Source organism: Terrapene carolina, unplaced genomic scaffold (genome assembly GCF_002925995.2).
Source record: "Terrapene carolina triunguis isolate 2854851 unplaced genomic scaffold, T_m_triunguis-2.0 Scaffold139, whole genome shotgun sequence".
Lineage (NCBI taxonomy): Eukaryota > Metazoa > Chordata > Testudines > Emydidae > Terrapene > Terrapene triunguis.
The window spans coordinates 16,168,615-16,193,536 of record NW_020664490.1 but is presented as its reverse complement, the minus strand read 5'-3'; the positions used below and the strand labels follow the sequence as shown (position 1 = coordinate 16,193,536).

The 24,922-nt window shown below is 42.8% G+C and overlaps 1 long non-coding RNA gene across 2 annotated transcripts in view; it reads left to right on the top strand.

The window, feature by feature from the left end:
- Window positions 1–204: 204 nt before the first annotated feature.
- LOC113406776 overlaps window positions 205–24,922 on the top strand; it is a 28,496-nt gene continuing 3,778 nt past the window's right edge. Inside the window, exons 1-2 of one of the 2 annotated variants that reach the window (XR_003369879.1) lie at window positions 205–243; window positions 16,297–16,493. This is a non-coding gene — a long non-coding RNA (uncharacterized LOC113406776). Of the gene's footprint in view, window positions 244–8,264; window positions 8,383–16,296; window positions 16,494–24,922 lie in introns of those variants that run through there. The other variant, XR_003369878.1, reaches the window with a different exon arrangement.

Genomic DNA, 24,922 nt, shown 5'->3' with positions numbered 1-24,922 from the left:
AATGGGGGGGGGAGCGAGGGGGAGAGCCGCTTGCGCTGAGGCAGCGCTACGGACCCGGCGCTGCTGTCAATAGCACCCCTCCCCCTCCCCGCTGGCGCGCGCTCCACCCCCTCCCCGCTAGCGCGCGCTCCCGCACTAGCAACCCAACCGCCACTCATGGGGGGGAGGGGGGAATGTCACCCAGAGCCCCAGACCCTGGGGAGAGAGACAGTCATTCACCATCAGCCCCATGGACTTGTCAAGGTAAAGGGGGGGGTGAGAGGGGGGCGGGGGAGGGAGACTCAGAGAGAGGAGGGGGGGGAGCAACATCGAGAAAGTTAAGCGCACCCGATAATAAACCAGTCCATCCCCAAGCCCATTGCCAGTGCAGCGCTCGCGTTACAGCCCGACCCCCCCCCCCCGAGCCAGGCCACGCAGAAGTTTGAGGCGCTCAGAGTAACTCGCCCCCATGGCACAGCTGTAGCCTGTGGGGCCCGATTCTGCCTTGGCCGCAGCAGCTCCCACAAGTCAGTTTACATCAGCGCTGTATTTGGCCCAATTCTGCCCTCAGACACAGCTAGGCAGCGCTGCCTGAAGTGGACTGCAGCTGTGTGGGCCCGTCTGAGGGCACCGTTGGGCCCAGAGTGTATAACTAGCCACTGGACAGACTGCCTACCTTCAATGTAGGCAAATTAAGATTTCCTTTGAAAGTGTTAGCTTTGGCATTTAACAAGGCTTAGCAATGTATATAGACTCTTTCATCATTGAGCCACTTCATAAACATTGACTAAACATGGTATCCCACCTGCTAGTTTGGTGTATCACTATCCCCATTTTACAGATGGGGAAACTGAGATGTAGGTTGTGACTTGCTCAGGGCTGTGGAGGAAGGTTAAGAAGTCAGGCCTGCTTGACTTTTAGTCCCCTGTTCAGACTACTAGACTACACTTGGCTTTTAACTGCTTAAGGACCCTCTCCTGTGAGGGACCCCTGTGCCTGCACAGAACCCATCCACTGCACTAGTGCAGAGTAGCTTGCAGGGTCAGGGGCCGGGCCTAAAATTATAACCTTAATGGAAAAGTATTGTAAGATATTTTATGTAACTTCTTTTCTTAAGAAAAAAGATTAAATAAGCAAGGCCCTGATCCTGCAAACACTTGTTTACATACCTAACTTTGGGGCAGATTTTCAAAGGCACAAATGGGAGTTAGGTGCCGTACTCCCATTGACTTTTATAATCTTTGAAAAATTTTGCCTTCATGTATGTGAGTGAGTCCATTAAGCTCAGCAAAACTATTCACAGGTATAAAGGTTTGTAAGCTGAGGGCCTAATATTTCTACTGATTTCACTGCACACTTCTAGATCTGTGTGGTCAAAACTATGCAGTTCTGGAACTTCACAGTGAAATGGCAGTGCAAAAATAACACAAATAATCACATAACTAACATTGCCATTATGTAGAGAGACCTGAAGAAGAGCTCTGTGTAAGCTCGAAAGCTTGTCTCTTTCACCAACAGAAGTTGGCCCAATAAAAGATATTACTACCTCACCTATGTTGTCTCTCTGATATCCTGGGACCAACATGACTACAACAACATTGCATACATTGATATTCTGTGTTTAATTTATTACATTGTCCTTCAAACTTAGTGGAAATGTTATATAGTACATTGCAAAAGTGATTTTTAAATTTTTATATCCTTTCCCTCTAATTATCTTTGAAACAAGTTCACAATAAGCACTAGCCACCTGAAAAACTTCAACTTGTAAAGTTTAGCTATTTTAAATTGTGTTCAAAAATAAATAATTAATCACTTTATAGCAGTAAAGATACATATATATTTTCACCCTTAATTTACTAAAAGATTAGTGAAAATCAAACTTTCAAAAAAAATGACCTTTGAACTGATAAAGTATCAAAAATTTCAGTTTCAATGAAAGCAGTGAAAGAAAAACTATAGTACTGTCTATACCATTTGTATGTGTTTAGTTTATACACAATGATTCATAGTCAAAACATTCTAGACATCATTTTTCTATTAATAACCATTTTTAAACTATAATGCAAAAACAGTATATAAGGAAAAGGTGTACCATGGAGATCTGACAGCCTACACAACAGGTTGTAATTGCTCTGGTCTGTAGTGTGAATTATGGTGTTGTCAATCATAACTTCATAGTTAAGGTTTCACCAAGATTGTAGCTAAAGTGAGATTTTGTATCCCCTAATGTCTAATCATTTCCGTCAGATTTACACTCCTTACTTAACATGCTTAGGCCCCTATCCTGTAAAGATTTTAGGCACATAGCTAACTTTATTCACTGTGAGGAGTCCCATTGACTTTAATAATCATATACTTTCTATATAAGGTTTTGCAAGATCAGGGCCATAGACTAACATCCTACTTTAATTTTTTAAATTATTTCATATAAAGGCAGAAACTTCCATTTGAAACTTTAAAAAAATAAACACTTCCTGAAATTTTGCTCTCTTTGGCTTTTTTTGGCTCTCTCTAACAAGCATTTAGATCTCCAAGACACTTAGAAATACAGTCATTCACTAGTATCTCACTAGATCTCAAATCTAAGCTAACTAGTGAAACTTACATTTAAAAAAAGTTATTCTCATTATTACTTATAAATGAACAGATCTGCACAAATAGAAACCAGTGGAAGATGTCTTGATTTCTTAACTACTTCCATTGATCTCAATGGGGTATCGAGTCAAATATTGTACAATTACAATTATTTAAATATCAAAATTGTTAACTACTTAACTGCTGATCACAGCATATAAGAAAGGAAAGGGATGATCATATTATGAAGATGTATGCAATTTACAGTGAGTGATGTCCATTCTGGTGTCACAATTGGGAGTCATTTGGGAGAGTATCACCACTCTCCTCGCCTCAATTTGACCAGTGAAGTTAAAGGGAAGAACAGAGCCTAGGGGGGTCTCTGAGCTGCCAAGGGACAGCCAATCCCCAAATCCTTACCTTGAGCAGGCCAGGTCCCCCCAGATCAGCAGGGGCTTGGTCTGCTATCGGTGATGAATGTCAGGCCAAGCAGCTTCCTCTCTGGCTATAATGGTTACCTTTGCTGGATGCTGTCTGCAGACTCAGATGCACATTATTGCATCAATTACCCTTGGTTCATGTTTTTAAGATTTTTTTCACAACCATGAAGGTTAGACACTTTTGTCTGTAATGAACATTGAGATTCTGTCATTATCACGTAATACTTAGAGCCAGGGCCTTAGACACTTGTCTATAGTTCCTGCATCTTAATAATCCAGTGGGTGTATCCAAATCCCACTAAGGGGTGCCAAGCCTGAGGAGCCCAGCAGAACACGTATGATCAGATTTGAACACCTGCACAATGTATTGTGAGTGGCATCTCATTTTGGTATCCCAAATGGGCAGAACTTGGGTTGTGGGTGGAGCTTGGGGGATTCCCCGCTGCCCAATTTGAGTCCTGCCTTGCCCAGCTTGTCTCTCTATCTCATCTACTCTTGATGTCAATCTGTGCCAAAAAATTAAAAATTCTGCAAAATTATGCAAGTTTTATTTGTCAATAAATAAATGCAGAGGCTCCAGCATGACAGTGGGGAGCACAGGCCATTGGCTGCACGAAAGTGGGAGATCACCCTGCAGCCCCCGCATACCTGGGACATGGACTCAGTGGTGAGGCTGCACCTGACCCTGACACAGCACAAGGCCTGGGCCTGCCCTAGAAACACCCTGGGCTCTGCCCCACTGCACCAGGCATACCAGGTGTGGGGAAGGCATGCTCAACCAGGCAGGATCCAAGTGTGGAGGAATCCAAGTGTGGGGAGAGAGGATTCTGTGTGGGACAATCTGGGTGCAGGCAGCTCAGTGGGGGGGGGTCTATGTGTGTGTGGGGGTCTGGATGCACAGAGGCTCGTTGGGGGGCGGGTTCCAGGTGCAGAGGCAATGGGACTCTGCAGGGGCTTCCAGGTGATGGTGGTTGGGGCTCAGCGGAGGGGTCTGGGTGCTGGGGGAGTGGGCTTGGTGGGGTGGGGGTCTGGGTGCAGCTAGTTGGGGGTCTGAATGTGGGGGCTCAGGGTGGGGCAGGGGGTGGGGTATCAGGGTGGGGGTTTGAGTGCAGGGAGCTCAGTGGGGAGATGGTCTGGGTGCAGGGATGGGGGTCCGGAGGCAGGGGGTATGGGTGCAGGGGGGCTCCAGATGCAGGGGTTGAGGTTCAGTGGGGTGGGGTTTGGGTATGGAGGGCTAGGGGGTTCTGGATGTACTGCGTGAGGCTTGGCAGGGGTCCTCTTACCACCCAGCCTCTACTTCCTACAATAGCCATCCAGTCTTCAGCTTACCTTGGCAAATTTAGGACCCATAACTCATCACAGTTGCAGCTTCACTTGTGATAGCAGTGATAGAGGCTGTAGTGTAGATAAGACTTTGTTATATCACATCTACCCTTGTTTACTGGTAGTGTTGCAATGTTGGTGAATTAAAGGTCCTAAATTCACCAGTGTAGACATAATCAATGGAAGTTCTCATGATAATACGCAATACACCAAGTAAAAAGTGTTTGCAGGACTGAGAAGTACATCTGTTTTGTAGACCTTCTTACAAATATTTTGTTTAAAAAATTGTAGCACATTTTTACCATGCCTCGCCTCTGAACTCTGAATAGCCAACCCTCAATTTCATTTTTTAGTCTTCCTACTGTCATGATTCTCTTCAGATAAGTACGAGCCATAATGGGCAAGAAAGGCTGGGATAGTAGATAATGTTTTCACCCCTCAGCTCATAGAGGGCCGAGTATTTCATTCTAAACCCCTGACATTGATCCTGAAATAGCTACTGGGCCCCCAAAGAGTAATGAAGCACATCCTCCTTTGTTGGGGCTAAGTAAAGAAGTGAGATGTTACTGAGCTTTGATTCCACAGTAGCATATCGATAAACCTGTCCAAATGTTGCTAGTTTTTAAATATCAATACACTTGCTGTTTTAATGCTTTTGTTGTTAATTTAGCACTCCTGAAAGGTGCCAGTTTGGCATTTGTTGAAACTGAAGCCCTATATTTATCCATAGATTAGTTTCAGGGGGCAGTGGTACAGCAGACTTCTCCACAGTGCCCTGCCAATGAGCTTCAACCCTGAACTGAAGAGAAAACATTTAACAGTGAGAAAGTAGTTTACTCTCCATGACTATTCAGTTCTTTCACTGGATGTTTTATTTTAGCAGTGATAGAACTTAGATGTATAGCAGTGGTCCAGCCCCTGTGCCGACCCTTTCCCCCGAGGCCCTACTCCTGTGTCGCCTCTTCCCCTCAAAACCCTGCCCACCGCTTGCTCCTCTCCGCCCCATCTCCCCATCGCTCACTCTCACGGCTGGTAAATAGTGGGAGGGCATAGCCCTCCCACTTTTAGAAGTGATGGGGCCATGGCCTCCTGGCCCTCCCCTGTTCTGGCACCCCTGCAGTGGTCTCCAAACTGTGGGGCATGCCCCAGGCCAGCCCCCACAGGGGGCAGGGAGGGAGTGCAACCCAGTTCCGCTCTGTCCCCTGCCCAGCTCTGGCCCAGCCACAGCTCCACTCCACCCCCAGCCCAGTCCTGGCTCCAGCCTAGTTCTGTCCTCATTCCTTCTCCATCCCCATGCCAGCTCTGCCTCTAGCCCCAGCTCCTCCCCCATCCCCAGTTCTGCCCCCAGCTCTGCCTTCAGCCCAAGCTCCTCTGTTGAGCCAACTGTGCAGTAATGGAGGGGGAGCACAGACTCATTCCATTACTGGTAAGGGGGGACATGACAGGAAAAGTTTGGGCACCACAGATGAACAGAATGGTAATCACCAGGACCATTCTTCTTTCCTTTTTTGAAAATAGATATCGTAATTGTTTTTCTCAGTCTTTTATTACCTCCTCAGTTATCCATGGCTTTGCAAAAATAATTGTCAGTGACACAATAACTTCTTTAGATATAATACCAACTTTAGGCCCTGATCCTGTAGACATTTATGCATGTGCTTAACTTTCCCCATGAGTAGTCTCATCAATAGAATGACTCACATGAATAAAGTTGAACATAAGTGCAAGTGTTCGAAGCACTGGAGCCTTGAATTCTGTATGGGTGAATCCCTGCATCTGAATGGAATGCCACTGAAATTAATGCAGGATTGGGCACCTCTAACGTAAACTCTGTCTAGCATTTACTTATTTGCTTTTTTGCTACCTAATCTGTTTCCTCCAAGCCTGGCTTAATTTAGGTTGTTCAATTGCGTCTCCAATTTCTCATTTCTGGTGTGCAGCCTGTAGGCCCTCACAGCATGCATCAACTTTTATTAAGTCTCACAATATCTCTGTGAAGTGCAAAGTATTATTTTATTATACCTATTTTACTGATGGGTAAAACAAAGCATAGAAAGATTAAGTGAATTGCCCAAGATCATCAGAAAGAGGCAGAGTAGGAATAGAATTTGAGAGTTAATCCTTCACTCTCCCCATTAATCTTCTTTGTAAAATATTGAGATTTAAATGTAGGGGTTTTGTATTTTTGCATTTATTTTAAGAATATTATTTATTTACGGTTTTTATTTATTTATTTTGCAAATTAATATAAAGTCTATTTTTTTCAGTTTTCTGGATATGTTTCAGAATATTTCATCCATTTGTTTGCATTGCTCCAGAACAACACGCCTCCTGCAGTAAACTTGGTACTGCTCCACAGTTTTAAATTGATTAGGAAAGGTGTGAAAATGATGACCAGAGGCTGAAAAATAAGGAGCAGTGTGATAAATTTCAGGATTTTTTGGAGTATAATTCAATGATTACATAAAGATGTTATTTTTTCCTTGTCTTGTTGGTAGAGAATAGTTTTAAACAGTGGTATGCAAAATGTGGTCCATAGGCTCCAGGTGATGGACAGAGATAACAAGGAACCCGTGGCATGCTGACAGTGTTCCAGATGATTTTTGGTATACTTATGAGATGGTGTCTCTGTGTCTTCTCTTTCTCTATGGTAGCAGTATCATAGAGTGAGGAGTAATGGAGAGCACCGCCTTCTTGGCTGCTTTCATGATTTCCACAGCTCCTTCTATCTCTGTGGTCCTGTTACCATAGAGATAGTAATATTGGAAAGATTAACCCTCTCCCAGCTAATTACACAATCTGTTTTGGAAGTGCAAGTGCAAGTAGGCGTAGAGGACTGTGAGTCCCCTTAACAGTTAAGGCTGCAACCCTGTGTCAATAATTACTTTAGTATTAATGGTATCACTCACTGAATTAATTATCTTTCGCCAGAGGTAATTGCTGTGTTACAATATATTCATTGTATTAAAAAGAAGTTTTTATTTTTATATTTAACCAAAGAGAGACCAGGCAGTAATCCAACCTTTATGCTCAGAGCATAAAGAAATAACCAGGAACTCATTTATTTTTTAATGTGGATTTCACAGTTTGTTTCTTTTTGATTTCTCAGTAACTTTTTCTCTGGTTTTCATGAAACCAGATTCAGCAAAACTCTTAAATATGTGCATAATTTTAAGCACATAAGTAATCACATCCTGCTTCAGCAAAGCACTTAAGCCTGTGGTCAAGTCACACTGGCTTCAGTGGGACTTAAGCATAGGGGTGGAATTATTTATGAGCTTAAAATTAAGCACATGCTTAAGGGTGGGATTTTCAAAAGCTCTCAGAATTGACCTCTCTCTTTCACTTCAATGGGTGCAGAGTTAGGTCAGTACTGAGTGCTTTTGAAAATTCTGCCTCAAATGCTTTGCTGAATTAGGGCCTTTGTTTCTTTTTTTGTTCCATCCCTTTTTCTCTCTTTAACTCACTTTCACTTTTCTGACACTTCTCACACACCCTGTTTCCTACTAACCTTTCCTCTTTCGCTCAGCTTCCTATTAACCTTTCCTCACTGACTATCCCCTGCCTTTCTTCCCTTTATGGGAGTTTTGTGGCTGTCACTACACTTTTTTCAGTTGGTGCCTTTTTCACTGGTTGCCTAAATCTAACTGCCATAGAACCTTTTGATTTCAACTCTGCCTCTTCTGCTAAAGAAACACAAGCCAAAAATGTTCAGCTACAGCAGAATAGTGAGGAAAAGAATATCAATGCATGTGTAATCTGTAAGAGGGCGAAGCAGGACATAAAAGATATAAAAAGTTATTTCACATAACGGAATTAAATGCTAGTTCTATGCAGTGACAGGAATTTCTGGTGGTTGTTTAAATATCCATTGTCTTCTTAAATAGTGCACATTGAAAATATTTCATTGAATGAATGTGTATCACTGAACCTTTTTTAGGTCTGGGGAGAAGCTAAGTGAGAGTGGAAGAGAAGCAGGAAGTTACAGAGAAATGGGTGAAGTGCAGTGCATTCTATAGGCCTGTTGCCTGTTAACTGCAGTCTTGGTGAATATCAAAAAAAGGTAATCTGAACTGCACTTCTGTTATTTTGCACCTTCATGAAGGGACATATAATTAGGGCCCTGTATACTCCGCGGCACAGAAGGACCAAATTCTGTGGAAACAGTCCCGAAGGCTCTGGATTAATGTATTCTATCAGTATGTGATACCTTTCATTCTAATCCCCCTGTCATACCACAAACACACACGGGTGGCTCATCATTGAAAACATGAATTGATGTAAAATTGATTATTTTTTTTTACAATTATTTTTGAGGATGGATTTTTTTGCTAGGGTTTTCAGATGGCCCAGCTCCAATCCTAGGCATTGACTCCCATGGTATTTTCTTAGCAGCCTGGTTTAGAACTACCTTCTTTCCATCCCTGTCAGAGAAGGAGGGTTTGTGGCCGGCTTCAGTGTCTCATTTACCTGACTCCCTAGGCCTTGGCTGCTGTGTTGTTCTCTACTCTGTCAAGCTCACCAAGCTATACTTTTGGCTCTCTCCACTCACTGAACTGCAAACTGGACTTCAGCTCTTAGATACACTCTGCTGCCTAGCTCCAGGGAACAGTGTAGGAAGCATGCACTATAATCCACTTAATCTCCTCTTTTAGGAAAGATGGAGAGCAAAAGGTAACTGCAGGCAGCAGGGCAACGAGACAGACCACAACATTTTGGGTGGCTGTCTTCAGCAATAGACCAAATTCCATGCCATCTTGGGAAAATGCCAAATTCTGTGGCTGCAGAATCATAGAATCCAAGGGGCCCTGACTGCAAGGAATAGGGCACATCACACCTCTCAGGCTATGTCTACACTACAGAATTAGGTCGGATTTATAGAAGCCGGTTTTATAGAAACCGGTTGTATGCAGCCGATTGTGTGTGTCCCCACCTAAAATGCTCTAAGTGCATGAAGTCGGCGGACCGCGTCCACAGTACCGAGGCTAGCGTCGACTTCCGGCGCATTGCACTATGGTACCTATCCCACAGTTCCCGGAGCCTCCGGCGCCCATTGGAATTATGGGTTGAGATCGCAATGCCCGGATGATGCAAAGCAGTGCCGCGAGGGGTTCTGGGTACATTGCGTCAGGCCCCTCCCCCGCCGTCACAGCAACGGCAGACAATAGATTCGCGCCTTTTTACCTGGGTTACCTGTGCAGACAACATACCACGCCAAGCATTGAGCCCGCTCAGCTCAGCTCACCGTCACCATATCTCTTCCGGGTGCCGGCAAACGTGGGACTGCATTGCTAAACAGCAGCAGCAGCTTACTGCCTTTTGGCGGTAGACGGTGCAGCATGACTGGTAGCCTTCATTGGCGATCTGGGTGCTGGCAGCTGTGGGGCTGGCAGCCGTAGGGCTGCATTGCACCAGCCCCTTGCCTTTTGGTAGAAGATGGTATATTACAACTGGTAACCGTCGTCATCGTACTGCAGTGGCTGTCGATCATGGGCACCCGGGCAGACAATGATGGTTATCAGTCGTAGTATGCTATTTTCTGCCAAGTGCCCAATATTGTCTGCTAAGCACCCAGAAGAGGCCGAGGGCTATCTGGGTGCTGGCAGACATGGGGCTGGCAGCCGTGGGGCTGCATTGCACCAGCCCCCTTGCCTTGATGATGATGGTTATCAGATGTATTATTCGCAGGATGGGGCAACATTGCTATACAGCAGCAACCCCTTGCCTTTTGGGCAGAAGATAGTATATTACGACTGGTATCCATCGTTGTCATACTGCAGTGGGCATCAGATCGTGCAATAGACCTGAAGGCTTACTGCCAAGCGCCCAGTATTTGCTGCCAAGCACCCAGAAAATGCCAAGGGCTATCAGTCATGCTGCGCCGTCGTCTTAAGATGTAAAAAATAGATTTATTCTCCATTCATTTGCTTCCCCCCTCCCTCCTGCTAAACCCAGGCTTTTGAGTTCAATCTTTGGGGGGGGGGCATTCTGTGTGACAGTTGTTTGTGTTTCTCCCTGATGCAAAGCCACCTTTCTTGATTTTAATTCCCTGTACCTGTACGCGGTGTCACTCGCCCCTCCCTCCCTCTCTCCCTCCCTCCCTTCTTCCCCTGGTCCGTCAGATACTACTTTCGCGCCTTTTTTCAGACCAGACGCCATAGCCAGCACTGGGATCATGGAGCCCGCTCAGATCACCGCGGCAATTCTGAGCACTATGAACACCACGCGCATTGTCCTGGAAAACATGCAGAGCCTCCTGGACATGCCAAAGCCAAACCAGGACCAGCTGAGGAGGAGGCGATTGCAGCGCGGCGACGATAGTGATGAGGAAATTGACATGGACCTCTCACAAGGCACAGGCCCCAGCAATGTGGAAATCTTGGTGTTACTGGGGCAGGTTCATGCCGTGGACCGCCGATTCTGGGCCCGGGAAACAAGCACAGAGTGGTGGGACCGCATCGTGTTGCAGGTCTGGGACGATGCCCAGTGGCTGCGAAACTTTCGCATGCGTAAGGGCACTTTCATGGAACTTTGTGACTTGCTTTCCCCTGCCCTGAAGCGCCAGAATACCAGGATGAGAGCAGCCCTCACAGTGGAGAAGCGAGTGGCGATAGCCCTGTGGAAGCTTGCAACGCCAGACAGCTACCGGTCAGTCGGGAATCAATTTGGAGTGGGCAAATCTACTGTGGGGGCTGCTGTGATCCAAGTTGCCAGGGCAATGAGAGACCTGGTGATATCAAGGGTAGTGACTCTGGGAAACGTGCAGACCATAGTGGATGGCTTTGCTGCAATGGGATTCCCAAACTGTGGTGGGGCGATAGACGGAACCCATATCCCTATCTTGGCACCGGCGCACCAAGCCACCGACTACATAAACCGCAAGGGGTACTTTTCAATGCTGCTGCAAGCCCTGGTGGATCACAAGGGACGTTTCACCGACATCAACGTGGGCTGGCCGGGAAGAGTACATGATGCTCGCGTCTTCAGGCAGTCTCTTCTGTTTCGAAAGCTGGAGGAAGGGACTTTCTTCCCAGACCAGAAAATAACAGTTGGGGATGTTGAAATGCCTATCGTGATCCTTGGGGACCCAGCCTACCCCTTAATGCCATGGCTCATGAAGCCATACACAGGCAGCCTGGACAGCAGTCAGGACCTGTTCAACTACAGGCTGAGCAAGTGCCGAATGGTGGTGGAATGTGCATTTGGCCGTTTAAAAGCGCGCTGGCGCAGCTTACTGACTCGCTCAGACCTTAACGAAAAGAATCTCCCCATTGTTATTGCTACTTGCTGTGCGCTCCACAATATATGTGAAAGTAAGGGGGAGACATTTATGGCGGGGTGGGAGGTTGAGGCAAATCGCCTGGCCGCTGATTACGCGCAGCCAGACACCAGGGCGGTTAGAGGAGCACAGCAGGGCGCGGTGCGCATCAGAGAAGCGTTGAAAACCAGTTTTGTGACTGGCCAGGCTACGGAGTGAAACTTCTGTTTGTTGCTCCTTGATGAACCCTCTGCCCCTCCCCCACCACCCTGTTAACTCTACTTCCCTGCAAACCAACCACCCCACCCTCCCCCACTACCCTCCCCCCTTCGAGCACCACTTGCAGAGGCAATAAAGTCATTGTTGCTTCACATTCATGCATTCTTTATTAATTCAGCACACAACTAGGGGGATAATTGGAAAGGTAGCCCGGGATGGGTGGGGGAGGAGGGAAGGAAAAGGACACACTCCAATTTAAAACTTTAAAACTTATTGCTATGGAAATCATCTAGGGTGGAGTGAGTGGGTGGCCGAAGGCCCCCCCACCGTGTTCTTGGGCGTCTGGGTGAGGAGGCAATGGGACTTGGGGAGGATGGCTGCTGGTTACAGAGGGGCTGTAGCGGCGGTCTCTGCTCCTGCTGCCTTTCCTGCAGCTCAACCATACGCAGGAGCATATCACTTTGATGCTCCAGCAGCCGGAGCATCGACTCTTGCTTTCTGATTACAAGTTGACGCCACCTCTCCTCTTCAGCCCGCGTTTCAGCACGCAACTTCTCCTCTTCAGCCCGCGATTCAGCACGCCACCTCTCCTCTCGCTCATATTGGGCTTTTTTAAAATCAGTCATTGACTGCCTCCACGCATTCAGCTGTGCTCTGTCAGCGTGGGAGGCAGTCTGAAGTTCAGTAAACATTTCGTCACGCGTCCTTCGCTTCCTTCTTCGAATATTCACTAGCCTCTGCGAAGGAGTAAGATTTGCAGCTGGTGGAGAAGGGAGAGGTTGTTAAAAAAGATACATTTTAGAGAACAATGGGTAGACTCTTTCACGTTAGATTTTGCTGTTCACAACATCACACAGCACATGTGCTTTCGTTACAAGGTCGCATTTTTCCTCTTATATTGAGAGTCTCCTGGTTTGGTGTGAGAGATCACTCACGCAGTGCCAGGACACAGATTTCAGCTTGCAGGCAGCCATGGTAAGACATATAGTCTTTGGGCTTTTTTAACCTTCTTAACATGTGGGGATGGTTTCAAACAGTTCTGCCCTCATTTCCCATACCAAGCACCCGTGCCATTTAAAATGGGTTTGCAATGTAAAAGGAGGGGCTGCGATTTCAGGTTTAACATGCAGCACAAACCCAACTAACTCCCCTCCCCCTCACACCCAATTCTCTGGGATGGTCACTTCAACCCTCCCCCCCACCGCGTGGTTAACAGCGGGGAATATTTCTGTTCAGCAGACCAGGAAGGGGCACCTCTGAATGTCCCCTTAATAAAATTGCCCCATTTTAACCAGGTGACCGTGAATGATATCACTCTCCTGAGGATAACAAAGAGTGATAAGGAATGGATGTTGTCTGCATGCCAGCAAACACCGGGACCATACGCTGCCATGCTTTGTTATGCAATGATTCCAGACTACGTGCTACTGGCCTGGCGTGGTAAAGTGTCCTACCATGGCGGACGGGATAAGGCAGCCCTCCCCAGAAACCTTTTGCAAAGGCTTTGGGATTACATGAAGGAGAGCTTTCTAGAGATGTCCCTGGAGGATTTCCGCTCCATCCCCATACACGTTAACAGACTTTTCCAGTAGCTGTACTGGCCGCGATTGCCAGGGCAAATTAATCATTAATCATTAAACACGCTTGTTTTTAAGCCATGTGTAATATTTACAAAGGTACACTCACCAGAGGTCCCCTGTGTGCCCTCAGGGTCTTGGGTCAGTTCGGGGGTTACTGTTTCCAGGTCCAGGGTGACAAACATATCCTGGCTGTTGGGGTAACTGGTTTCTCCGCTTCCTTGCTGCTGTGAGCTATCTATGTTCTCTCCATCCTCATCTTCCTCGTCCGCCGAACCCGCTTCCCCGTTTGCAGAGAGGGACTCATAGAACACGCTTGGGCTAGTGGTGGCTGCACCCCCTAGAATGGCATGCAGCTCCGCGTAGTAGCGGCATGTTTGCGGCTCTGCCCCGGACCTTCCGTTTGCGTCTCTGACTTTGTGGTAGGCTTGCCTTAGCTCCTTAATTTTCACGCGGCACTGCCGCGCGTCCCTGTTATGGCCTCTGTCCTTCATGGCCTTGGAGATCTTTTCTAATGTTTTGCCGTTTCTTTTACTGTTTCGGAGTTCGGCGAGCACTGCTTCATCTCCCCAGATGGCGATCAGATCCTGTACCTCCCGTTCGGTCCAGGCTGGAGCTCTTCTGCGATCCTGGGACTGGGACTGGGACTCCATCACGGTTACCTGTGCTGATGGGCTCTGCATGGTCACCTGTGCTCTCCACGCTGAGCAAACAGGAAATGAAATTCAAACGTTCGCGGGGCTTTTCCTGTCTACCTGGCCAGTGCATCTGAGATGAGAGTGCTGTCCAGAGCGGTCACAATGAAGCACTGTGGGATAGCTCCCGGAGGCCAGTAATGTCGAATTCCGTCCACACTAGCCCAATTCCGACCCCCTAAGGTCGATTTTATCGCTAATCCCCTTGTCGAGGTGGTGTTAGGAAACCGGTTTAAAGGGCCCTTTAAGTCGACAGAAAGGGCTTCGTAGTGTAAACGTGTCCAGGCTTAAGTCGATTTAACGCTGCTAAAGTCGACCTAAACTCGTAGTGTAGACCAGGCCTCAGAGCTGTTGTTTCAGGTTCTTTGCAGATTCAGGCAGGAAACATTGCATCAGTTTACATTCATTTGATGTTTTGGAAGCTGTCTCTACAACCATAACAATTAGAAATAAGGCCAAGATTTCACCCATAGTTTTTTTAAATGAAAGTTTAGATTCTGTAGCACAATTCTGCGGAAAGGGGTGAATTCCTCAGCCATGGAATCACAGAATACTCAGGGCTCCGCATATAACATGTTACTGAATTAAAAAATACTCCTCACTATCACAGTGATTGGTCTCAAATTTGGCACATGCTCCCTGAAATGCAGATTTTAATTTTATTTATTTGCCTCCCTGCACCAACTGAAAAACCTATCCACCTGCCAAAACTAGAGTTTCAAGTCTTCAAGTCCCACAGAGGAGCCAAACTGCCTTAAACCCAGGATACTGGATTTGTTGGGATTGTGAAAGTGGGCACACATTTTATCTGCTTCATTGCTCATTCACAGGAGAGATGGCAGGGTATAGAAAACGTTGATAACTTTGGACTCTGATCTCTGTAGAACACAGGATTCTTGTCAGTTTAATTTTTTTGTCTGCTCACAAGAATAGAGCCAGCAGAGGAACAGATAGATAGTATGGTATCTGTGATTCCAACAGAATTGTGTTTATATTATGAATGAATTTATATTTGCTTCTAGTTTATGAGCTGGTTTCTTAAGTCTTGTAGCTTTTTTTTTTGAGAACTAGTTCTCTAGTTATTAGTTACTTCTGTATCTGTGTGCATGTTTAAAAAGAGGAGACACCTTTCCCTCTGCAAGTTTCTAGGAGTGTGTCAAATTTGAAGGCTAGACTCATGATGGCTATTGACAGTGTCCCTTGTCCATTACAAACCTGTTTTTAAAGAGTTTGTAGTTTATATATATATGAACATGATCACTGTTGACGTTTCCCTGAATGGACTCAACCTAGAAGTGTTCTTTAAAAAAAAACCTGAATGTAAGTTCTGTGTGAACAGGGAACGAGATATGTTTATTTGTTTAAAATGACTTTTTGCACTTCTTGTATCTTAAACATCTTTGATTTAAGAGCTTAATTTTAGCAAATAATCAACAATACTTCGTTTTCATAAGAATTTTTGTTTAAAAAGGCCAACAAATTTAACTTTAAAAAGTGGCTAGTGCTAAACTGATTTTCATTACAATTTTTTATTACATATTTTCTAAGGCCCTGATCTTAGAAGCTGCTTGACACAGTCAGACCCCTGCGCCAGCATGCAGCCCATTGACTTCTTTGGGACTCCGGGCTGGCTCAGGGATCTGCCTGCATAGTTCAGCTTCCAGGCTCAGAACCTAAATAGGTATTTGCACAATAAACCAAAGAAACTAGAGTCGTCAATGATTAAAAAATGTGTTAAAATATGTCTAAACATATATTTGTACCATATAACAGTAAAAGCTCCCTGGACGTTAATGAATATTACAGGTCTGTCGCATCTTATGCGCATTCAACATGCGCGATTTCAATTTTATGCGGTCGGCAAAAACAAAAAAAACAAAAAAAAAAAAGAGAAAAATAACAATTTCAATACTATACCTGTAGTGCGGGCGATTCCGCCCGCCATTGAACTCAATGGAATTTTGACTATACGCAGTTTTCGCTTTACGTGCTAACCGCGGAACGGAACCTCCGCGTAAGACGAGACAGACCAGTGTATCAGTTAATGTACATGTCCTTAAGATTTTTTTCAAACCAATGTTTAAAAAAAAAAGAATTAAATAAAAAACAAATACTAAAACTGACATGCAAATGAAAAAAATCATAAATACTACACTTAAACAGGCTGTGAGAAGACACAAGAGCACATTAATAATTAATTTTTTTTATCTCCCTACCTATTTTTGCAGGTGTGTGAAGGAGCTTTCATTATTGTCATTTCCACATAAGCCCAGATCCTGCAGTTGACTCTGTGTGGGTGGGACTCTATTGAAGTCAATGAGGCTCCACACTGGGGATGGGTTCTACCTGTGAGAAGTCAGTTGCATGATCAGGGCCCTAGTGCGACGCCTCAGGGTGCATTCCGGAGCCTGCTTACCAAGATAATGTAAGTCCTGTTTTTCCCCCCCAGATTTGTTTTCTTTTATATGCCAAAGGGTATGAAATAAGAGTACTAAAATGTTAAAATATTTTACTTAGAGTAGTTTTAACATTGTGCTAAAAAAAGTTGTGACTTTGTGGTTAATTTAATTTATACACACCTTTCTAATTATGTTTTCTTGGCAGTACTTTAGGCAAATTATATATTACTTTTGTCAAAACATGTCCTTCTTAATGGCACTAAGATTTTGTGGATATTGAGTCACAAGATCAGAAATTTTTACTCTAAGTACACTGAAATTGTTGAATTTTCTAGTAGTTACTGATATGTCAATATTAAAAAAGGACTATGGGTAAAAATGTGAATTGGGAAATTTGAGTTATGTATCCAAGAAATCCTCATTTAGCTTAGTGTTAGAAAACATATACAGCACATCTACCAGGGGTCTCATTATTCTCTGGATAATTTATCATCTAAATGTGGGATACAGTAGTATTGCTTCTAGATATGGAAATGTGAATTTGTTTCTCCTTTCACAAATATTACATCTATTTCTCCTTCTAGACACACACTCTCTATCTCTCTTAATCTTTCTGAAATTTAGAGAAAATTCTGTAAAAACTGATTACACTAGTATTTGTGTAGCTACGGTATCAACATTTACTAATGTAATTATTTTCTGTTGGTTTGCATACATGAATGTTAATAAATGTGCACTTGCAGTATGTATCTTTGTGAAAGTTGGTTTAAGTAAACTAAACTAATCTGGAATTCTGATTGACTTCCATCAGATATGCTGATTAAACTGTAAACTCCTTGGAGCAGGAATTGTATCTTTTATTGTGTCCATCACACTCTTAATGCTTAAATAATAATAATACTTACAATGTCATATGCCACTGTGTTCACATAGAGTGATTATAAATACCTTTACCTGGATTGCGGAGGAAGTGCTCTCCCTGCAATTGTGGGTACAGTCACTACCAAGACTCCTGCTTTTATGTTTAAATGAGCAGAAACTCACTGTGGGCGTTCTCCCTGTGCAACTGTGGTGATATTGTAACATTGCACATCTATGCTGATATTCTTTATTTCCCTTCTGCTATCAGACAGCCAGCAGAATGTTTTGAAAGAGGTCCCATTCAATCAGCAAAGGGATAGAAAGTGACAGAGTATGGGAATCAGAAGTGTAATGGAGTATACTGGCCCTTTAAGTTTAGAGGAAGGCCAGAAAATCCTATTCCAGAAACACTGGAATAAACAAAGTCTCAGGAAATGGCAGAAGCTGGAAGAGAGGAAGTGGTTCTGGGGAATTAGTAGTTGGATGGGGATGAGAAACCCAGGACACTGTCCCTTTAAGGGCCCAGGAGCAGGAGCTCTGTTGTGTAGGATGGGGCAGGGTCCCCTCTTTCCCAGCCAATCACGAGAAGCTCTCTGAAGGAGAGCAGTATATGTGCTGTCTTCTCCGTAGGAACTGGGGAAATGCTGACAGGATAAGAAAGTCAAATCCAGAAGGCTGAGCTTCCACTAGAGTGGGCCAGGAGTGGCAGCTTTGTGAAGAGCAGACTGGGGAAGGAGAAGAGCTCCATGTGTGGTAGAAGAGCCTGAGCTAAGTGTGAACTTTTGGGTTGTGGTAATGGATTTTATTTTGAGGACCTTGAGGACTGTTTTGAACTGTCTCTATTATTTAACCAACCCCAGATAGGAAGGGGGTGTTAGCTGTGAGAAAGACTGTGTGGAAGTCTTAAGGGGCCATGAAGAGGGAAACCAGAAGCAGGCCATGGCAGAGCCTTTGCTGGCCACAAGGGGGCGATCAGGAGTTGGCTGCCCTTGTACAAGAAGGTTCTGTATTATTTGTGAATGATGGCAAAGAAGGGGGGGAAGGTCTAAAGAAAGTGTATGTGAAAGCAAGACGAGTTCTCCCCCTGCAAAGAACAGAGAAGCAGGGAATAGGTATGTGACAGGAGCAGTAATGGGGAAGTGAAAGTGAGTTGAAGAAAGGGAGCCAGAGAAAAAGGAAGAAATCAAGAGAACCAGAAGAAAGTACACCTCTACTCCGATATAACGCTGTCCTTGGGAGCCAAAAAATCTTACCGCGTTATAGGTGAAACCGCATTATATCGAACTTGCTTTGATCCGCCGGAGTGCGCAGCTCCGCCCCCCCTCCGGAGCACTGCTTTACTGCGTTATATCCGAATTCGCGTTATATCGGGTCGCGTTTACCAGTATTTCTACTTTTACACCTCTACCCCAATATATATATATATTGGGGTAGAGGTGTAAAAGTAGAAATACTGGTAAAAGAAAGAAAAACAGATGGTACAATCTACCAGAAAGGATAAATTATCTCCTAGTTACTAGTAGTGGGCACTACCTTACAGTGCCACCATAGTCACATGTTGCAGTTGGGCACTGATGTGCTGTACCATTGGGTGCTCCTTAAGGTGGCAGACACAGTTGTTACTAGAAGGATGCACAAAGATACACACTCCACACCACTTTGGGCAGTTCTGTGTTAGATGCACAAAGGATAGTCATATACAGAGTTTGGAAAATCAACTTGCCCTGGGCAAATGGCAGGCTTACCTGAGCAAGTGAGGGCATCTACACCACTAATGTCTACAGAATCAAAATTTTCATTTAAAAATAAATTAAGTTTATAGCCCTTATTGTTACAAAGATAACCTTTCCAACATGAACCAAATGTGAACTGTAGTGTCACTTTCCTGAGTCTGCAGACAGTTTTAGTGCCTCTGCTTCTGTTTGTAGATTTGTCAAACAGCAGTAGGATTAGTGAAAGTCTAATCAGTTTCACATTCCTATTCAGAAACCTGTAGGCAATGGTGAAACTGCCAGAAATGTCAGTTTGCTGCTGCTGCTGTCTTGGAACATTGTGAGCAGCAGCAGAAGCAGACACTGAAGATATTTACAGGGGAAGAGGACCTGAAAATGGAAGCTGGGAATGGGGATCTCTTCCCTCAACCTTTCACAGCTACCAGTTGACTTGGGGAGGGATAGAGTAGTGGAGACCTAAATACCCTGGTAGCAGCCAGAATGTTCTAGCGGGTGAGAGAGGAGATAGAATGTTTTTTATCCTTTTTAGCAGTTATGTGGGGGCGGACCTTCAAATTTGTAAGATGCCTACTAACTAGCTACTAGTATAAAAGATAAAGAGTCTCCAAACATAGTCCAGGAACAGCATTCTAGTAGAAATCTCAGTACCCTCGTCTTTCCTAGCAGCTGATGGCAGAGGAGCTGTCATTCTTACCAGGACATTGTCCCTAAACTTCAGGGGTGGAGTCCCAACACTTTTATCTTTCATATCTACCTCTTGACTAGTAGGTTTAGTTTTCTGATTGTCAGGTGTCTGGTAAGTTTTTCTAGCCCTGACCACCAAGGAGTCAAGAGATAAAACATCTCAGCTCCACTTGCTGAAAACATTTATCAGGCTTGTGAATGTATATTAGAGTTCATGTTGCCACACAATAGATTTTAAATAAATGATATATTTAAAAAAAAATTAATGTTGTCATTATTAACATACACAAATTGTCTATACAAGTACTAACCGATCTTAATAATAACCTGCACCTGTTCCCTTTAAAAGACCAATTTGTGTTTGGTCAACCTCTTATCATTATCTGTATATTTATTTTGTTCAGATTCCACAAATAGTAAGCATGCATTAAAAACTATTTGATGCTGATGTAAGGCCGTCTGTAATTTTTTCTGTGGGAAGGATTTCCCATACTTTATTTCTACATGTCATTAATGTTGGGAAATCTTCCTTTACCAAAACAAGGTATCACACATCTATGTGTTCGTAGTAATTTGAGTTATTCATGTTACCAAATATATTAAGGAATGATTACTATATTATGGATGTTGTTATAAGTGATATTAATTGTTGTTTATCTTTACAAAAATCTGTTTTCTTGGAATCTTAGATTAGAGTCTAGCACATTATATGGAGTTTAAACAAATTCCTGAAAACAAAGTTTGATAAAATGTAAACAATGGCAATTTTAAAGAAGGTTAAAAAAATTTGGGAAGTTAGCACATTCCCTTTCTCTCTAAACATTCTTGTTTTATATTTCTTATTTGTGTATTTTTATGCACATAAGGGGAAAATGAACATTTGTACATGTTTTCATATTAAAAAATATTGTTTTTGTGTTGAAAAATCTGTTATCTGCTCTTTTGCAGTTTTCCAAGCTGTGCACTTCGTATTTTCTTCAGCTTTTTCAATATAACTTTTTTCATTTTCTCTCTTACAGTGATAGGTTTCCTACCTCTATTCTTTAGCAACAGAAAGCCATGTGGTTTTTTTGTCATTTCCATATTCCTCCTACATGCTAACCTTTCCTATTTAGGATCTAATTCAGCAAAACATTTAAGAATGTGCTTAATTTTAAGCACATGCTTAAGTACCATTGATGTCAAAGTTGAGCATGTATGTTCAGCATGTTATGTCCTTTCCTGAAATTGAACCTTAATAGGGTTAATCCTTTATTTATTTATTTTTAGTAAATATTTATCATTTTTCCATTCTTCCATCAAAAAAATCTTCTAATCCAGCATATTTCCTGGAGCTAAAAGGTGTATCCTCATTTTTCTCTTCATATAGCTATATTTATATATGTCAGATGTTGGCAGATAGGCATTTAGCAACTCAAAACTTTTGGGTTATTTTTTTTCAAACATGCTTTTCTTGAAAATAAGATATTATTTTGTTTCTTACGTTAGAGCTGAGCTCTTCTTGCCTAGGATGACATTATTTTTTCTCATTTCCTCTCTTTACATATTATACAGCATACCTTAAAGTATGTGATAATTTGTTTTCTTTGTGATAAAGTATGTTGTACTTTGTGATCTGGTTAAATAGACGAAGAGTATCTTTTTTAGGCTCCCATCCTTTAGAGAATCCACACAAGTAGAATAATCATCTTACATGGATCTCTTTGTAGGATTGGGGGCTTATGTTATATATCAGTTTATCTTTTTTCTTTTTACTTTATGTTTGTAAACTTATATGGTTGACTAAAGTCAGATACCCAATTACATGACTTCTTTATAATTTCAATTAAATGGTTAATTGATATGTGTTCCTTTAAGACCTGCCATTACAATAAATAACACTGAAAGAACACAAGTAATAATAAAACACAGCAGTACATTTTCCATTTTCTGCTCACAGTCTGTAAACTTTTGTGGGCAACTGTTTCTGCCCTTCCTTTGCTGGAATAACTTAAAGCTGTAAGTTGTATATTCAGCATTAGTCTCTAAAAATTGAATCTACTGTTATTGCTTGTCAGATGTCATGTTAACCTTAAATACTCTAGAGGCTCATGCGTACTGAACAGCATCGAGTTAGAATGCTTGATCAAGGATACTGTATACTACACTCAGTGAGCCTAAATAGTATAATACATTCATAAATTCAATAAATTATATAATTATGTCGGTATTGCGCCAAACATTAGTATTATCTATAAAATGACAGTTACTGTGTCATTTTTTTAAAAGATCTTTTAAAGGTGGATTTTGCGATCATAAAGGCCAGTAAGTGAGAATTCCCATCACTTGAAACAGGTTGTTTTTATTGTCTCTGATTTGTTAGAGAAAAGGGTATACCATATAATTATATTCAAGTTTTTGTCTTAACTCTTAGCTATTTTTATTTAATATAAAAAGAGTTGTTATTATGTAATGAGCTGCTTATAAAGTATTTAAAGACATAAATCATTCAGGATTGACTACTTGTGGCTTCAAAAAGTGGCTGATGAAGGACAGAAGTGGGCTTGTATTTCTTGTACAAATATTCTGTTATAAAAGTAAAGTATCAGAGATAGGGTCAGTCCAGCAAAGATCACTGTATATTTTGTTCTGTGGGCAGATCCTTTTATAGGATTGGGATTCCATCCTACTTTCTAAGGTTATTATAGTGTAAAGCCTTGTTCACATTTCCATTACCGAGTCTTATTTTCAAAGCTTTAAAATTTTGTAATATGAATTTGTCCAGGAATAAGAGAATATTAACATTAAAATAATAATTCAGTGGTCTTTGAGTAACGTGTTAAAAAAAAAAGAGGACTCTGTAAAGATGCTTCCTTTTCACAACAAAATACAGTATGAAAAATCCCAGGTCTGATCACAAATCCTAGCTGGACTATACATAACCAAATATAACTGTAGAAGGATATAATTAGAGTTAACTTACCTTTCAATACTGGAAAACGAACGGTGTGCAAATTTCATCCACAAACTGTAAAAAAAAAAAAAAAGGGGGGGGGGGAGAATAAAACATTAAGATAGCAAAAATAACTTAATCTGTGACCCTTCTAGTTTATATGCTTGGTTCAATTACAAACAGTATGTTATTTTAAATGGATTTGATTATAAGTAACAAATTAAATATTCAGGGTAAACTACATACTCTTTTTAATTGATGCAACAAACAGATCTTTCTGTGGAAACTGCAAATAGAAGAATGTTCTTTTTCCTTATAAGCTAAAGTGCTTAAACTTGCTTATTTTTAAACCTAGAAATACAGGCCCAGATTCTTCTCTTCTGTTTCATCCACTGCACTGTTCAGGAATCTGGTTCTATCTGGTCAACTCAGAATTTTTCTGGTGTAGCCCAGGAGTCCCCAGGTGATGTAAAATGGAGTATTTAATTCCTGTGCTAACTACCCCCAACGCACACTGACATAGGGATGCAAATGGGTGGGATAGAGCACACCATCATTATGCCAGTTCATAGATTCATAGATTCATAGACTCTAGGACTGGAAGGGACCTCGAGAGGTCATCGAGTCCAGTCCCCTGCCCGCATGGCAGGACCAAATACTGTCTAGACCATCCCTGATAGACATTTATCTAACCTACTCTTAAATATCTCCAGAGATGGAGATTCCACAACCTCCCTAGGCAGTTTATTCCAATGTTTAACTACCCTGACAGTTAGAAACTTTTTCCTAATGTCCAACCTAAACCTCCCTTGCTGCAGTTTAAGCCCATTGCTTCTTGTTCTATCCTTAGAGGCTAAGATGAACAAGTTTTCTCCCACTTCCTTATGACACCCTTTTAGATACCTGAAAACTGCTATCATGTCCCCTCTCAGTCTTCTCTTTTCCAAACTAAACAAACCCAATTCTTTCAGCCTTCCTTCATAGGTCATGTTCTCTAGACCTTTAATAATTCTTGTTGCTCTTCTCTGGACCCTCTCCAATTTCTCCACATCTTTTTTGAAATGCAGTGCCCAGAACTGGACACAATACTCCAGCTGAGGCCTAACCAGCGCAGAGTAGAGCGGAAGAATGACTTCTCGTGTCTTGCTCACAACACACCTGTTAATGCATCCCAGAATTACGTTTGCTTTTTTTGCAACAGCATCACACTGTTGACTCATATTTAGCTTGTGGTCCACTACAACCCCTAGATCCCTTTCTGCCATACTCCTTCCTAGACAGTCTCTTCCCATTCTGTATGTGTGAAACTGATTGTTCCTTCCTAAGTGGAGCACTTTGCATTTGTCTTTATTAAACTTCATCCTGTTTACCTCAGACCATTTCTCCAATTTGTCCAGATCATTTTGAATTTTGACCGTATCCTCCAAAGCAGTTGCAATCCCTCCCAGTTTAGTATCATCTGCAAACTTAATAAGCGTACTTTCTATGCCAATATCTAAGTCGTTGATGAAGATATTGAACAGAGCCGGTCCCAAAACAGACCCCTGCAGAACCCCACTCGTTATACCTTTCCAGCAGGATCGGGAACCATTAATAACTACTCTCTGAGTACGGTTATCCAGCCAGTTATGCACCCACCTTATAGTAGCCCCATCTAAATTGTATTTGCCTAGTTTATCGATAAGAATATCATGCGAGACCGTATCAAATGCCTTACTAAAGTCTAGGTATACCACATCCACCACTTCTCCCTTGTCCACAAGACTCGTTATCCTATCAAAGAAAGCTGTCAGATTAGTTTGACATGATTTGTTCTTTATAAATCCATGCTGGCTATTCCCTATCACCTTCCCACCTTCCAAGTGTTTGCAGATGATTTCCTTAATTACTTGCTCCATTATCTTCCCTGGCACGGAAGTTAAACTAACTGGTCTGTAGTTTCCCAGGTTGTTTTTATTACCCTTTTTATAGCTGGGCACTATATTTGCCCTTTTCCAGTCTTCTGGAATCTCTCCCGTCTCCCATGATTTTCCAAAGATAATAGCTAGAGGCTCAGATACCTCCTCTGTTAGCTCCTTGAGTATTCTAGGATGCATTTCATCAGGCCCTGGTGACTTGCAGGCATCTAACTTTTCTAAGAGATGTTTAACTTGTTCTTTTTTTATTTTCTCTTCTAAATCTACCCCCTTCCCATTAGCATTCACTATGTTAGGCATTCCTTCAGACTTCCCGGTGAAGACCAAAA